Raw genomic sequence first — 17,408 nt, forward strand, 5'->3', positions numbered from 1 at the left:
TCAGGGGAAGGTCCTCGCCACTAAGCCCAATGACCTGAGTCCAATCCCTAGGGCCCAAATGGTAGAAGAAGCGAACTGACTCCACAAGTTGTCTTTTGACCACTGTACGCCCCTGCAAATAAACCACACACCTTAGTGCCTTTGCGCATGCCGCCCCACCCCGACACACACAATAAGTACATATATCTTTTTAAAAAAAGAAAGACGGTGGACCAAATTTTGTTTTAGGCTTAATTAATTTTCTTCATGAAGCAGTGAAGTAGCAATCCTGGGAAAGGAGTAAGTTTCCTGCTGAGACGACCAGAAGATCATTTCCCTTTCCTATCAACTACCTGGAACTCGAGCAATCAGGGAAGGCAGGCAGGCAGGCTCAGAATTAACGAGCAAACTCGTCAACAAGCCAATCAGGTAGAAAAGAGAGCCCACAGGCTCCTTTCAACCAAATGTTCTCTAAATGTAATGTTGTCCACGGAAATTGAGCAGGTGTCTCCTAGAGAAAGAGGATTTCAATGGCTTCAAAGCCTGCAGGGGCACTCAACATGTTATAAATTGAACCTTCAGCCCCCATCAGTTTTTAAAGTCTTGGCATAGTGTTCCTCACTTTGAACACTAATTTTCAGTTCCTATTGCCTCCCAAAGAGAGAAGGTTGCCATCCCATAATATTTAAACAGACACTAAAAGCTCCGTGAGTAGGGGATGGCCTTGAGTTTTTATCAGAAATCACCTCCCTCGAAATTACTGTTTTCTAACCGCAACCCCAGGTTCCTGGAAAGGGCTCGGAGGCTGTGTCTAGCCACCTTGCAACTGTTCTCCAGTCCGGCAGTGGGGAGCTCCTGAAGATGGCAGCAGCACTTTAAATTTCGCCCGCCTCTGCAGGGTGAGCACGCTTCACGCAAGCAGACACCAGAGGATGCCGGCAGGCTCCGGCCTCGATTCCCACGCGGCAGCAGGTTTCAACTTTGCTTCTTTGAGCTTTGCGCAGCATAGCATATGGAGAGAAGGACTTAGAGGTGCAGGGGGGCGGGGGGGAAACGTGTGTAGGATCCTCTCTTTATCAAAGGAAGAGGAGCGTTTTGAAACCTTCCAACATCAGCAGTCCCACACACCCTTCCCAGCATGCCGTCCCTCCATGAGTAGGAAGCTGAAGAAACACACAGAGATCGTAGGTCTGTGCTGATTTTTCAAATGCTATTGCCCTCCACTGGCTAGTTACCCTATTAGATGAAGAAGGAACAAAGGATTCCTTCTGCTTAGTTTTGTTGCCAGAAATACCCATTAAGGAACAGTAATGCTTGATCTGTAATTGCAGGAAACAATAAAAGGCAGTGCCTGTACGGAAGAGGTCTCCATGACTATAAATGAACCTTTCACTTTTGATTTGAAAAGCTATATTCTTCACGTGCTTTTCTACGTGGAGTTGAAAGCCTAAAACATATTTTCTAGGCTGATTATTACATTTACATTCATAATTATGTTTAACTCAATTAGGTATTTAAAGTGTAAAGGCAATACACATCTATATAAAAATAAAATAATGCACATATGCATATGTATTTAATAAATTTCCTCTCCTGGATCCTATTTCCTCAGGTCATTGTTAAATATGGTAAAATAAAAATTACCAAGAAGGGAGGAGGTATACTTTACACATTATTGCAACTTTCTCTAGATCAATAGGTACCAGTTACACTCAGGTAATACCTGATGGACATGATGGACATTTTTTTTTTTTTTTTTTTGGTTTTTTGAGAGGGTTTCTCTCTGTAGCTTCGGCATCTTTCCTGGAACTCACTCTGTAGCCCAGGCTGGCCTCGAACTCACAGAAATCTGCCTGGCTCTGCCTCCTGAGTGCTGGGACTAAAGGCATGCACCACCACTGCCCGGCTGACATTTTGTTTCTAATTTCCATTTTTGGCATCACTACAGATCCTCTGTGATTTCATTTAAAGTTCTATACTGGTTCTCTTTTTCCTGTAGATCAGAGTTCCCAAGATGGAATGTTCCACATAGGCACAGGCACAGAGGTTTTGTGTAACGCAATTTAGAGAACACCATGGGTTGTTTTCTAGTGTTACAACGTGCATGACTGTTCATCTGCTCACATCCTTCCAGAAATTCATGTTACCAGCATTCACCAGTGTTTAAGGGTTTTCTGTTTGTTTGTTTTTGTCTTTGGACAAAAATGATATCTTGTTTGAATTTTTATTTTCCTTGCAAGGTTGCCTGGATTGGTCTCTGAGCACATGCACTCAAGCCCAACTGTTTGACTGTACAGCTTATTAGCTATGTGATCTTAATAAGTTAATATAGCTTTTCTGTGACTCAGCCTCATCATTACCATTGAAAATGGGAAAATGATAGTACCTTCCTCCTAGGGTTATTATTGGGATTGATTGCGCTTCTATTTATGGAGACTTAGAATGGAGCAAGGTGCTTAGAGCAGCGCCTGCCCCATAAGAAGCACCTTAGTGCTTCTTAGTTAGTGTTAACTAAATGAATGTTTAGAGTAATGCGGAATGCCTCTGTATCAGTTACTTCTCTTATTTCGTGACAAAATCACTGATAAAAATCAACTTAAGAGGGGAAAGGTTCCCTTTGGCTCACAGTTCAAGGGATACAATCTGTTACCGGGGAGGGGGGAAGGGGGGAGGCATAGCAGTAGGACTAGGAGACTGCTGGTTACATTGCATCTGTAGTCAGGAAGCAGAAAGGGAATGAGAAATAGGCTCCGACTACAAAACCTCAAGGCCAACCTCCAGTGACGCATTTCCTTCAGCATGGCTCACCTCCTAAAGGCTCCTTAACCTCCCCAACAGCACCACCCGCTGAGGACTACGTGTTCAAATACATGAGCTGATGGAGGACATTTCACATTGAAATGACAATAGCATTTCCATACGGTTATGAAATATTTGCATTTCTTTTTGCTAAACATAAATATCAAAATGTTAACTTTTCGTGTAAAAAAGCAGGACAATTTTTATTTTCATTGGGAAGCACTGCAGCCCCACCGAGTACCCACCTTCCTTCTCTGATAACCCTCATGGCTTGTAAACGCCAGGTGTGTGAGCTTTGCCAAAACATCGGAATGGGAAGGGGGTTAATTGCCATGCATGGTTGAAAAGCAGTCTTTTGGTATCTTGGGTTCCAGGGCAGTTTAGCCACCTCTGTTGAGATTACTAACCACACACCTCTCTTCCCCACGGGTTATTTTTCACTTGGATTTGTCCTCGACAGGCATTCTGGTATTATTTATCAGACACATAAATCTGCAAACATCCAGCATCAGGCTCCCTTAAATGTCAAGACAGCTGTTCTTGTCTTCTTCTCAGCTTCTATTAGCGACATGCCTTTTGATGCTGATTCTCCCCCACATCTGCTGTACAATGAAGGATAGGTGATCAGATTATTTTTTATCTGTTTCAGTTAAATTTTAAAATGTGACTAGTTATATTCCATTTCAGAAATATGGATGGAGAGACAGATTGTGTGTGTGTGTGTGTGTGTGTGTGTGTGTGTGTGTGTGTGTGTGTGTGTGTTGGGAGAGGGAGAGGAGAAAGAATGGGAGAGGAAATGGAAGAGGTGGAAGGAAGGTGGGGTGTCTTATTTTGTTTCCCTGTTGCTGTGATGAAATATTCTGACAAAAGAAACTTAAGGGAGAAAGAGTTTTATTCTGGCTCATAATAAAAGTTCAAAAGTGTTGAGGATACGGGGTCCTTGTGCACACAGATAAGCACTAGGAAAACCAGGAAAGTTAAATATACATGCTGTCTCTTAAAAGGCAAGAATGTGTACTTGTTTTCCACCCAGAATGCTGGGAATGGAGGTGGTTTGTGACCTGATAATTCTTTGCTACATGTAGGGCCAGTTTTCACCCCAAATCCCCCCGACAATTATATTTGTTTATACCAGACTTCCCTCTTGATCTTGAGTGTTACTTTTCCATCAATAAAACTCATCCATATGAGAAATGTTACTTGTATTTTACAATATCCTAAGTGTCACCTTAGGGCCAGGCCAATCCGGACTCCCACATGCTATCATGTTTACCTCAGCCATTCTACCTAGACCCTTATCTTAAACATTGTTTCTGAGTCAACGGAACCATCATTTGGAAGAGGCCATATGTACTCTGTAAAGAGTTTCAGCGTGAACATGTTTTAAGCTCTGTTGTACACTCAGGACTGAGTTGTCATCAGGAAACTTTTTTCCCCTCAAAATTATGCTGTGTTTGAGTATGGCTGAAATACACTTCCTGGTATCAGACTCTAGACATTTGAACCAAAACTAGCTACTGAGTCATGTTGAACTGGATTTCCTTCTTGCCTCACACAGATCGTTACCTTGCCAGCCCTGGTTGTCACAGGTGACCCCCAGACAAAAGTACAGTCCACCATGGTGGGGAAGTCATGGCACCAGGAGCCTGAAACAGCTGGTCACCTTGCATCCAGTCAGAAACAGAGACTAATGGATACATGCTATTGCTCAGTTCCCTTTCTCCATTTACACAGTCCAGGATCCCACCCAGGGAATGGTGCCACCCACAGTGGATGAGTCTTCTCACCTCAAGGCAGTCAAGATAATTCTGCCCAGGCATTCCCAAAGATCCATCTCTCAGGTGATTTTAGATTCTTCCACGTTGACAATGAATACTAACCATCACAGAACATAAGATTTTCTGAACTGCACTCAGGTACAGCTATGTACTACTCTTAGGCGGGACTAAGACTAATTTTTTTGACTCCTAGAAATAATAGCAAGCAATGAGAATGCTTATGGAATGTGCACCCTTTGTCCTGTCAATTGTAAACTTTCTGATTTCCTGGCAACGACTCCAACTTTTCCATTCCATCCTTCTTAGTATCCAGATGCCTACAGTGCTTCTCTCTCACCTCCAATTTCTTAATCCCTTTATATTTGCACTGATCTTTGCTGCCTGTCATGTCTCTGCTTCCCTCTTTAGCAGACTGCCTTAGTCCAACTGGGCTGTTAAAACAAAATACTCTGCCATTACCATCTGCATACAAGCAGGTTGCAACGTACCATCTTTCAAAGAAATTCAATACTGGTGTTGATCATAAGCTTTATAAACACATCCATAAGGGGAAATGGTATGCGAACAGGTATAAAAGACAAAATTGGCCCCTTTCCTGTAGGAAAGTATAAAACATTTAAAATGTTCAAAGCCCAAATTGGTGACACAGTAAACAGACATTCTGTAAAATAACAAAACAGACTGGTAATTGATATATTTAAAGCTGGATAGACTAACACATGGAGAAACAGAGGACGTCCCCCAGGATTCTGTGGAAGAATTAATAAAATGAACATTGGCCTGCTACTAACTTCTCCAAAGTTTAAATTATTTAGCTTTTGTGCAGATAATATTAAAATTGACATCAGGGATAGTGTGGCTTAGAATTTTCAACTCCCAAGAAAGTGTCAAAAAGATAGTGTATAGATCATTATTTGTCAAAGTAATTAAACCATTAATAAAGCATGCACTTGGCTTCAGGATGCTGAACTCTCCTGTGTCTTCGACTTCCTGAGCTGTGTTCTCAGCACGGATGGGATCTGCTGCTGGGAGGGTACAGGGACAGGTACATTGCACTGAGTGGTTCTCGTCAGCCCAGGTCATGTTGATGTTTCTCATCTGAAGCTGCTGGAGCACACGTCCATGACTCACAGACCTGTCTGGCTGTCAGCCCTGCTGCTGATTACCTCTTGGACTTTGAGTTGTGTGCAGCCACCCCTCCACGTAGGTTTTATTCTCTCTTTCTGCCACTGTATACTCCGAGGACAGGCCTACCATCTAGTGCTGTGTTTCTGAGACCCAAGTCACCTGAGCAGAACAGACATGTGTAATGCCATTTTCATGCTGTGTGTTTCTTTCAAGAAACAAGGTCCTTGGCTGCTAAAAGGGCAGAAGCCATTGCTTAAGTTAAAGGGAGTAGCATTCTCATGCTCAGACATATAGCTCACCAGATGCCTTCATGGCAGCGAATATTATCTGTACTTTCCATGCCAGGACTATGGTGCTTTCTGGAGAACATATCTTAGTTTTCATTGTACTTTGGAGACTTTGCTCTGAGAGCCACTGTGGCTCCCCCATTCTTACCTGGCTGCTGTATTCGTATAGCAACAGAGAACTAGCTTCTTGGTGCTGAGTTCCAGCTACTCCAGGGACAGGATGCTATTTTAGTCATTTAACTGATAATCACTATCTCAAGAAAAAGAACAAAAAAAGAATCTCACCTCCTCTGACCCCAAAACACCCTCCATCTACTGTTCCATGTGCATAGTTCCAACCTAGTAGCCCTGAAAGAATTGCATCTCTACTTTACCCCCCAGTTTCTTTCCTAAACCTACCCTTTCTGATTTTCCTTTCCTGTGCAATTACCCACCAGACAATGATGCCACCATCATCACTGTTCTAATTGCTGTGGTCATCTTTGTGGCTGTTTCTCTTTGTTGCCACACATGTAGTACATTAGCAAACTCCCAAGACAGCATCTTTTCCATAGTCACAATTGTTTCTTTTGACACCTCGACAGGTCCCTTACTTATCCGAGCTGTCACCATCCCTCATTTGGACTCATTAACTTCTGAGTTGTTCTTCATGCTTCTGCCATCAGTCCTATCCCCGATACACGCTCCATAGAAAAATCCTTTAAAAATATAGATCAGCATCTGTCATGCCTTTGCACAAATGCCTAGAATCTCTTCTCACTCTAAGCAAATGCAAAATTCATAGATGCTCACTGTTGCCTGTGGAGTTCCACACCATCTGGCCCTCTGTTACTTCCTTAATCTCAGGACCACCATAGTCCCCTTCTCCCACTGCTACAAGCCCAGTGGCTTCTTGGTTCTCCCTAGAATGCATCAAACTTTCTCCAGTCTCCTAGATTTTGCTTGGGACATGCTATTCCTCCACATCTAAATGGCTTGTGCTCCAACTAAAATGCTATGTCATGGGAAAGGCCCACAAACCATGCTCTATAACATGGCAGCCTAGCCCACCTCCATCCTGCTTCGCTCCCAAGCCTGCTTTAATTTTCTTTATACTACTAAGCACCACTTGACACATTTATTTATTTCTTGTTTTTAACCCTCCCCCAATAGAATGAAAGTTCCATGGGAACAGGGCCATTCCACTTCTGCATACAGGGACAGTGCCTGCAATCATAATGAACTGAAATTGGACCCAGGCAGCCTGGCTCCTGAGTCCACCACTCCTTTACTATTCTGCACAGCCTTCCCCATGTCTCAGGAGTGGCTGGCTGATGACAGTCAGTTGCTTAGTCACTGACTTGAGTTAGATAACACAAGCCAGAGCACACGTGAAGGAAATACATCCTTGAAGACGACAGTGGCATGGGTTTCACCAAAGAAAGAAGGGCTTCCAGATAGGGTCAAGGTGTCCTTTGTGCCACTTTTGGTTGGCTTGGGTTTTCCGGGTGGTTACTCATAGAACAGCATGAAGTAGAGAGCTATTTGCAGCTTGTTGTCTAGTCCCCGCCAGGCTTGAGGTACGTGAGTTGGTCCTCATTTTTATGATTGCTGCTGAATTTCAGATAAGACATCTTTAATGAGTTACCATCTGAGTCAAAATGTTCACATTTTGTACCTGGCTGAAATCACCACAGGCTATTGGATGTTCTGATTTTGAAAAGGAAGCAGATGTTTACGGTGTCCTTTGCTTGAGAAAAGAACAAGTTAGTCCCAGGTCATTTCCAATTAGACTTCACAGCATTCTGAATCTTCCTGCAAATAGATAAACTTTGTGGTCAGTGTATTTCTAGTCAGAAACAGACATCCAGACAAGGCAACCAGCCATATGGTTTCTCTAATGTTTCCAAAACTGATTTAGGATTAGTTAAGGTTTACTATGTCAATGTCATTGGAAATCAAGGACTGCAAGTGAAGCTTGATGCTCTTCTGAGTAGATAGCAAAGGTTTCACCATTACTACCTTCATCATTCACATCAACAAACCTTTTTTTGTATGGTGTGTTACAGCTGATGAATCTTGACACCTGATTCTAAGTTTGCATTTTTTTTTTTTTTTTGGTTTTTCAAGACAGGGTTTCTCTGTGTAGCTTTGCGCCTCGCCTGGAACTCACTTGGTAGCCCAGGCTGGCCTCGAACTCACAGAGATCCGCCTGGCTCTGCCTCCGGAGTGCTGGGATTAAAGGCGTGCGCCACCACCGCCCGGCTTAAGTTTGCATTTTTTAAAATTCTTTTTCTGTTTTTTTTTAATTAAAGGCTAAGACTAAGTTATTATAAGCTGGATTTTTTCCTTTGTCTGTTTTAAAACAGCATGATGGTTTTGAATCTTTCACTCACCTAGAATAACTAAGCAGTTCAAAATATGAAGTCAGTTGAGTTGGACAATCAAGACATGGGTATGGCCTTTGAATATTAAGACTATAAACAGCAAAAGCAGGCTTTCTAAGGCCAAGATATAAGCATTTCAAATGTGTGCTTTCCTTATATTAATGTTATTGTGAATCTCAACATTCATCTTAGAAGTACTTAGATGAATACAGTAATGAATAAGGAGAAAGGTATCAAGAACTGAGTGAGAAAGTTCCTCCAGATTTGGTCTGAAATTTTCCTGCTAGATAGGATCTGACTGATTCCCAAGAGTCTTGGCAACAGGATGGTGAGCTATTTTATTTTCAATTCTTGATTAAAAGGTGTAGTCCTCATATAATGTTTCTTGATTTGAGATGCTGAGTAAATGATTTTAACCTCTCTGTGTCTCATTTGCAAACTGACAGCCTTTGGTCCAATCTCTCAAGGAAGGTTACTTCCAAAACCAGCTGATAGCAATGCTTATAAAGTGCAGTGCTATGTAAATGTCAAAAACCAATGACCATGGAGAGGAGGAGGAGAGGGAAGCTGACTTCTCTGCCTAGCAATGCTGTGTGCAGTTTGACCTCCAGGAAAGTTGTCTTGTTTGTGAGTGTCTGAGCATTTGCACATACATTGAAACTCTCATAGACTATAAACTTCATCATTTCTCAAGTCAGGTTTTGTTTTTATCTCAATATCTTCAAGCATTTATAGCTGTCAAGTCAATAATGTTCAAATTTGTAAGATGAAGGCATCACCCCCCTTCTTCATCTGGGTTTAGATACATAGATAGATGGAAACATGGAGTTTTCCTTGTCATTAACCAACTTTAAAGGCAACTTCAGTGTAATAGGCTGTAGCTGAGTGCTCCCAGCCCAGCCAGTCTCTCTCTGCTTGAGCGCAGGCAAGAGTAATTCGCTCTCAGCAGGAAGCAGAAAGGGCATGTACTATTTTCCTAAGAAATCAAAGTAAAAGCCACATCTTATAGTCAGTGACATCCCCTCCCCACCCCTCGTGGCACTTTCATAGCAAGTCTGTTGAGGACATTTCTCAACTGTTGTGCTCAAGTGTGTGGATTCAGCCCCTGGAGGGATCACTCCTGGAACAGTCTTTCTGCTGTGACTGTCCTGCCTATAAGATCTCATCCTAATTTTGCATTCAAGTGTTACTTCCTGGAAAAAGGTCTCAAACCAATTAGGAAGCATAAAGCTAATTGTAGCCAAGTCCCAAATATTATAAGAAATGAGGATCCAGTTTCTTAATGAAAAGATATCACTAGAGAGAACTCAGTTCTCCTTTGAGAACCTAATTGGACTGTATGATTTTTGGTTCTTTCAAATTCTGCTACATTTGATTTCATTCTATGCAAACCACTGGGAAACAGAACTGCAGAAAGACATCCTATTTCTGAAATGTTTTCGTAAGTAAGAGAAGATTACTCTGGCAAGGACTTGGCAATGTTTGGCAATGTCCTTATTGCAAAATAGATCTGGGCTCATAACCTTGAGTCTACAGAAGTCATTATTTGTTGTCATACTAAGTTCTGTTTGAGACAAACGTTTATTATTCCTTTCTGCCTGGCTCTCGGCCTTGGAGAGCGTGCGAACAAAGATTTTTAATTGCATGCACCTTAATTGCAATGCCGACCCTTCTCTGACTGTGTACTTGGCCCCGTGTGCTCTTTTTTCTAAAGACAACCCTACATGGCTTTGTCCCTGCCATGTTTCTGTCATCCATGAAAACACTCCTGGGTGTTCATCTGCCATTCCAAAGCAGGTAAAACAAAGTCAAGTTCTTCTTCTACTACTCTACTTGGAGCACCTAGTACCCACAAGGCAGTCTTTATATAAACCTCACTACTTCCCTACAGCTCTGTAGGAGAAAGCACTCTACAAGAAAATGTGTAAAATGACTGGCGTGCGCTCACTCCTGAAGCCTTCCTGTTTTTCCTTTCATTTATAGCTCCATGGTTTGTCACTTGTGAATGTGAGTGGAGATCAGATCTAATTATACATTGTGTAATATCATTGCTAGCATTCAGTGTGTTGCCTTTTATAAGGAGTAAGAAGAGTGAACCTATTTTTGGCACTAGTTGGAGACTTGTGATGAAAGAAAACGGAAGAAGGAGGCAAGATTTTTCTTGAGTCTTAGAAGGAAGGCCCTGAGTACTCGGGGACCCCAGTTTTCCTCTCATTCACCCCCCCCCATTCCTCCTTTGTGTATTACTTGGCTTACTCCAACAAGCAGGGGGAAATTCTGTTTCCATCTGTGTGGATTCTCCTGGGTGTGGACAGAGGACATGGCTTCTAGCAGCTTTGATGAGCAGTCCTTTAATGAGTTCTTTGATCTTTTTCAATTATTAGGGCTTTGTTTCCAGCCACCCCAAAATATGCATACTCGGCAGAAGCAGCCTTTAGACTTAATGTCTCTTCCACCCAGGGAAACCATCGACCATGCCCTTTCACCTCTACCATCAAATCCAGATTCCGTCTCTGGCCTGAGCTTGATGAGCTGATATTAGGACTCTGAACTTGCTTACTCTTTGATTTATTTAGTTTAGTTCAGTTATAACTCAGAGGGGGCAGCAGCTGCTTAAGTTTTGCTGAAGTTGGCTGAAACAAAATACAAATTCAGTAACTCTTTAGAGGCCTGTGGTGCTCGGAGAGTGTGAAGGGCAGGGGTGGGCAGGATTTCTCACAAAACCGTGCTCTTCTTGCTGCCCACTTCTTTGTTTCTCCAGCATTGGCCATCACTGTGCTTCTAGGACAAGGACTGCCAGGCTGCGGCTGAGGTGGCCGAAAAGAGACATGGTCGACTGCGAGGCACGGAAAGAAACGCTTATTTCAAAGTTCACCAAGGAAAAGCCCTAATGGCATGAAACTGCATCTGAGTTCAATTGAAAAGGAAAATTTAAAAGAAGTACAGATTGGAAGTATCAAGTAGAGTTATAAACTTTTTACTTGAAATGATCTCTTTTGAACATCTTACTCATGCTGCTAAGTAATGGGACACAATAACGGAGGCGTTTCTGTGGTGGGATAAGAAACAAACTGCACACCGTCAGAGAATCTTTTAGACACTACATTGACAACGGAGTTTTGATAGAGATGGTAGAAGAATGATAGCATTTAAGCAGCCCAGAGCCCTTGACAACTATCTAACTGATACAGAGAATCCACACAAAGGTCCGGAGAGGAGGGATTGCTATGAAAAGGGTTGGCCCAGAGAATATTCCGGAAGAGATAATAAAAGCTATCAGATGCCCATGTGGGTATTTCTACATAGACCATCTCTTGGGATTCCTGAAAGGGAGGCCTGGTTATCTCCATCTTACGGATTGTGCAACAGACCATCCGAGAAGAAAAGCGATTTTTCCCCCAAGGCTTTCTTGTTCATCAGTGGTAGAGGTGAGATTTGTACCAGTCAATCAAATCCTTTCCTCTGTGCCTCCCTGCCTTCACTCGGGCTGGTCCAGGAAGATGGATGCAATTTATCTCCAAAGTAGGGCAGCTTGGGAAGAGCTCTGAACCTGGCGGAGGGCCATGGCTGAGGAGAGGGGGGCTGACTAACACTCTGCAGCCCACCCCGCAGTAATGTCTGGGAAGAGGGGGCCGATATAGACATGATTATCCAGCCGACATTCATAAGCCCAAGCCTCCTGACACCAAATTAAATGCTCTTTTCACTACACTTTAGCAATAAAATATTTTATTCCACAGTTGGAATAAAAGATAATAGGTCTTAAAATGTGAAAGCATAACACATTGTGAATCAGTTTGTTAATGTGTGAGAGGACTGTGAGAGAGGAAAGCTTAAAGGCCAAGTCCTTGAGGTGCAGTGGGGGAAACTGAGCACAATCACATTCATTCCTCTGTTTCTTCTCAGGGCGCATGCTCTCTCACCTCCCACCAGTCTGCACATATGTGCATGTGTGCATTGGTACGTGATTGAACCTTCTGGAGATAGTTCTTGCCCTTTTCTCCAGAGTCAAAGCTAGTTGTTTTAGCTTTCTCTATCTTATCATTAGCAACATTATTTTCCATTTTCCAAACTCCTGAACAGTCTCTCCTCCTTACATCTCTCCCCTCCAGGCTTGTTAGCCAGCTTGTGGATGGGCCCCTAACCACAAGCAGACTCTTCATGATGATTCTCGATAAGGTGATGTTCATCACCCTGTTGAATGGGTCTACTATTTCAGCTGTGTCTGATTCAAGAGTTTCTCCCATTCCTGAGCACTGGTTGACTTCCATGGATTCTCTTCCATCTCTGAACAACCTGCAGCTCCCAGGAGGTTCCCAGATGCAGCTCTTACAAAGGTCTAATGTTTCCTTCTTAATCCTCCTATACTTGGTCTGGGATGCTGCCATTGGCCTGGCCCAGTCATTCCCTTCTGCTGGTAACAACAACTTCTCCCATAGTGCAATGCATCTCCCTGAGAGACTTCCACCTGAAGGGCCATGGCCTCTCCTACTGCTCACATGTGCCAGGCTAATCAGTTCCTCTCACTGGGAATAGACATTTTATACAGATTGACCCCAGGATGGAAAGTGGTTGGGGGAATGACCTTCAGCGGCTGTTCATTAGTCTTGCTTTGGAGATCGCTTGAGCTGACCTTGTTTCCGAATGCTTTAAGCAGAAAAATCTCATTTTTTTTCTTCAACTCTGATGAAATGCCCTCAATCCTTCCTAAAGTTTCTGTGTTATTGCTTAAATGAACAATAGGCAGTTTTGATTGTAAAGAGACCTTAATTGATATGAAGCCTTATTTGAAACTGTAGCCGTCTGAGGACCAAGCAGTATTCACTGAGATGACAAAGTACTTCCTGTTTGGGGGTTTAAGGCTGCTCAGGGGGTGCTGAGATGAAATTTATTCCCTTGTGATCACTGGATCCCGGACTTGCAACTTTTCCTATGTTCCAGTTGCCCATCTTTGGACGTTCCATGTCCAGGTCACCCTCCTGAGGCAGCCTCTGTTCTGCCATGGACTTTGGCACTAAAGCTTTGTTTTCCATCTCTGCTCGTTACTCTGTGAATCCCGCAGAGTGTCTAGGCAGGGTTTCTGGTCTCCTTCTCCAGGGATCTGCCATTTTTAGAAATTCTTTCCTTCCTGGTCCCTAGCCCTCAGTAAGTAGCACAGTGACAAAGGAAAGAGTTTGGAATTGGGGCACATGCTTGAGTGTCTATGGTTTATATGCAAGTGTATGGTACATACTTGAGTGAGTGTCTATGGTTTATATGCAAGTGTATGGTACATACTTGAGTGAGTGTCTATGGTTTATATGCAAGTATATGGTACATACTTGAGTGAGTGTCTATGGTTTATATGCAAGTGTATGGTACATACTTGAGTGAGTGTCTATGGTTTATATGCAAGTGTATGGTACATACTTGAGTGAGTGTCTATGGTTTATATGCAAGTGTATGGTACATACTTGAGTGAGTGTCTATGGTTTATATGCAAGTGTATGGTACATACTTGAGTGAGTGTCTGTGGTTTATATGCAAGTGTATGGTACATACTTGAGTGAGTGTCTATGGTTTATATGCAAGTGTATGGTACATACTTGAGTGAGTGTCTGTGGTTTATATGCAAGTGTATGGTACATACTTGAGTGAGTGTCTATGGTTTATATGCAAGTGTATGGTACATACTTGAGTGAGTGTCTATGGTTTATATGCAAGTGTATGGTACATACTTGAGTGAGTGTTTGTGGTTGGTTTTGGACTGATCGTTAAGTCTCTCTGAGCTAGCTTCAGTCAGAAATAAATGCTACTCACAGCTTCAAGACTTCAGGCTGTTGTCCATGTACTGATAACTGGTATGTACTGAAAATAAAGGTTTTGGATAAAGTATATGAATAACACTACAAACCACTAGCCTCTTGGAAAAAGGATGCTGCAAGAACTCTAGAGGTGGTAGGTTTACCAATACCAACTTGCACACAGACTCAGAAGTTCATTCACTTGACCCTTGGGCCGAGCTAATTAGTCACAAAAGCGTATTTGAAACTCATCCCTGCCGATTCTCAACACAGTACCCCGAGAAGACTCATCATTAGAGTTGTTCTGAAAGCTGCGTTGGCATGATTTTTGACTTGGTGAGTTTAGTCCTGCCATTGAAGAGATTCTACTAGCTGTGATGGGATGCTAGTGAAGATTTGCATGCAGGGGAGGAGGGAGCTTTTCTCATCATAAAGAGTAATATGGGGCCCTGTTTGGTTCAGTTTATCAAATCAGAAAAACACAGCTGTCTGTAGCTCAGGGTTTGAGACCCTCTGTTGTATGGGTACTCCATGGGCTGATGGAGGTTAAAAAAAAAAACCCCTAACTCCTCTTCTTTAGGATGAAGCTGAAAAGTGAATTATAACACTTGTAAGGCAGCTTAAAGTCTCTGATTTTTCAGGCCTTCTGACTGTGGCCAGCAGAAGGATATAGGTATATAGGAATACCCTCTATAGTTAGTCTGTGTCTGAGCAGGGAGTGGGCACAGGTATAGGTGATCTGCTCATTCTGGCCCTGCACTCTTGATTTCGCCAAAAGGTACATATAGTCTTAAAGGGCCCGTCAGCTCCTTTCCCCTTACCAGTCTGGGCAGGCTTCCCAGGCAGGGAAAGGACTGCTGAGTTACATCAGACATAAATGAATCAATACAAAACAATTCCTTCACAAAAGCAAACCTAATTAGTCACACTGCTGCTGGAAATCAACGACTTCCCTATCCTAGCCGGCTAGCGTATTCCAATTCCCTCACACAACTCATTCTGACTTCTGTTAATGAAAAACACATGTCTACTTTGTTATTATCAAGTTTCTAAGCCTTGCCAAGTTCGTTTTCCAAAGCACCACCAGCAATGGAAACTTTATGATGGTCTTAGAAGGGTTTCTGGGGTTTGGAGACCAGGCGTTGCTCTGTGTTAAGAGAGAGAATTCACAGAAGGTTATGACGCGATCGGAGGTAGAGCTTGGCTTGTCTTCGTTGCAGAAGGGAGATGCAGAACTGGACGATGGGAGCAAGGGTGTGACTCATGAAAATGCTGAGAAGTGCGGCAACCAACTGCACTCTAGCCAGAACATGAAGTTCCCATATGCCTTTCCTTCTGTGTTGTGTCACTGCAGGACACCAAGTGACACGTGTTGAGCGAGTTGTTAGCAGAGTATCTATGATAGATGTTTCTACAGAGAGCTGAGTGCATGGGTTTACAGTCAAGCTGCCCAGGTTCAAATCTTGTTCCACCACTCACAAGATCCAGGACTAACCCTAGATAGGCATGTGCATGCTTGTGTGCGTGCATGCTTGTGTGTGCATGTGTGTGTGCACATGTTCATGTGTCTGTAAATACATATGTAATATGTACCTAAACATGGGAACACGTGGCCATCAATTTTGGGTACCTTCCTCAATAGCTCTCCACCTTGTTTTTGAGTCAGGGACTCTCACTAGAGCTAGACTTTGCTGATTTTCCAAGCTGTCCGACCATCACGCTCTAGAGAGTTCCCTGTCTCCGGTCCCCAGAGCTGGGATTACAGTCATGCATCACTGCACCTGGCTTTTTACATCAGTGCTGAGGACACAAACTCAAGTCCTCAGACTTGCATGGGAGGCACTTTATTGACTGAGGCGTCTCTCCCACCCCTACTTTACTTCTTCAACCTTCCATTATCTTACCTGCAAAACTGCAGTTAGTTCTGAATCTCCTGGGATCTAGAATGTCACCATTATTTTATGTACAACTAAGGCAGAAAAATTGCTGACAATTAAAATGATAACCCATTGATTGTGAAACTAATCAATGTTAGAGATGTTAAAATGTAAAAAAAAACAACATTGGGGTTGAGAGAACAGCACTCTGATGGTGCTAACATGAAGAGTGAGTGAGGTAATTCATACACATGCCCACCATTCTGCCTGCCACTTGGTAACATGCTAATAGATGATTACTACTGTTTCTACTGGCAGAAGGTGGTGATTTGGGTAATTTCAGCAAATCGTTTAACCCTCTGTGGTTTATTTTCTTCATCTTTAAAATGAATGGGTAACCATATGGTCCTGCCATCCAGAATTAGGAAGAAAAACTAATTAAAGAACATTTTTAGGTTCTTAGCCATTCTAAATGGGAAACACTATCAACTGCTTCTGTTATTCAGCTCCCGTGTCTGGGAACTGAGAAAGAACACATTCTGTGTGTTCCTTTTTATCTTGAAGCATTTGTCTTTTTATTGTAATTATTGGAAAATATTTTAATTTTTGCTTTATCCTCAATACAACTGATACTTTTCATTAATTGTTTGTTTAAAATTTTATCCTTTTTTTTTTTGAGACAAGATTTCTCTGTGTAGCTTTGTAGCCTTTCTTGGGACTCACTCTGTAGCCCAGGCTGGTCTCGAACTCACAGAGATCCACCTGCCTCTGCCTCCTGAGTGCTGGGATTAAAGGCGTGCACCACACACTGCCCGGCTTAAAATTTTGTCTTAATATAATACTCTCCTTGTTGGGTAAACCTGAAGAAATAATAGTTGGTTGCAATGCTTTTCAGATGCGTGAATGACTTCAAATTTTAAGTGACTGATGCAGTTAATTTCTGTTGTATCAGTGGAGTGATAAAGAAAAATAGGTTTCAGGTTATTGTAAATAATCATTAAGTGTGAGGGAGCAGGATGTGGTGCCCCCTGCCCCTGCAATCCTAGCACTTGGGATGCAGAGGCAGGAGTTCAAGCCCATCTTGAACTGTATTAGTAAGTAAATTTGGACCACATGAGACCTTATCTCAAAAAATCCTCAACATCAACAATTATGTGCATGCATGTGTGTCCATGTAAGAGATCCATTTAAAACAAGTCCCAGACATTGATTGGTTACATAGAACCCCATGTCAGATGCCACTTTGAATGGCAAAACCATTAGAGTAAGAGAGATTGATTTTATTATAACTTTCAGTTATTGAGTCTTTAGTAAGAAATTGGTTATAGAGATGCCAAGAGATTTAATATCAAAGTTTTGCCTTCCAAAAATGCATATTCCAACAAGAAATAACAACACATTGTTTACTTAT

At 42.5% G+C, this 17,408-nt stretch overlaps 1 long non-coding RNA gene across 3 annotated transcripts in view; it reads left to right on the top strand.

Annotated features, from left to right (window-relative positions):
- Window positions 1–681: 681 nt before the first annotated feature.
- Window positions 682–17,408, top strand: part of LOC128111187 (uncharacterized) — a 129,844-nt gene continuing 113,117 nt past the window's right edge. For 2 of the 3 annotated variants that reach the window (XR_008218518.1, XR_008218517.1), the window contains exon 1: window positions 682–951. This is a non-coding gene — a long non-coding RNA (uncharacterized LOC128111187). The remainder of the gene's footprint in view (window positions 952–17,408) is intronic. The other variant, XR_008218520.1, reaches the window with a different exon arrangement.

This window comes from Peromyscus californicus, unplaced genomic scaffold (assembly GCF_007827085.1).
Source record: "Peromyscus californicus insignis strain IS unplaced genomic scaffold, ASM782708v3 Scaffold_15__1_contigs__length_86483966, whole genome shotgun sequence".
NCBI lineage: Eukaryota > Metazoa > Chordata > Mammalia > Rodentia > Cricetidae > Peromyscus > Peromyscus californicus.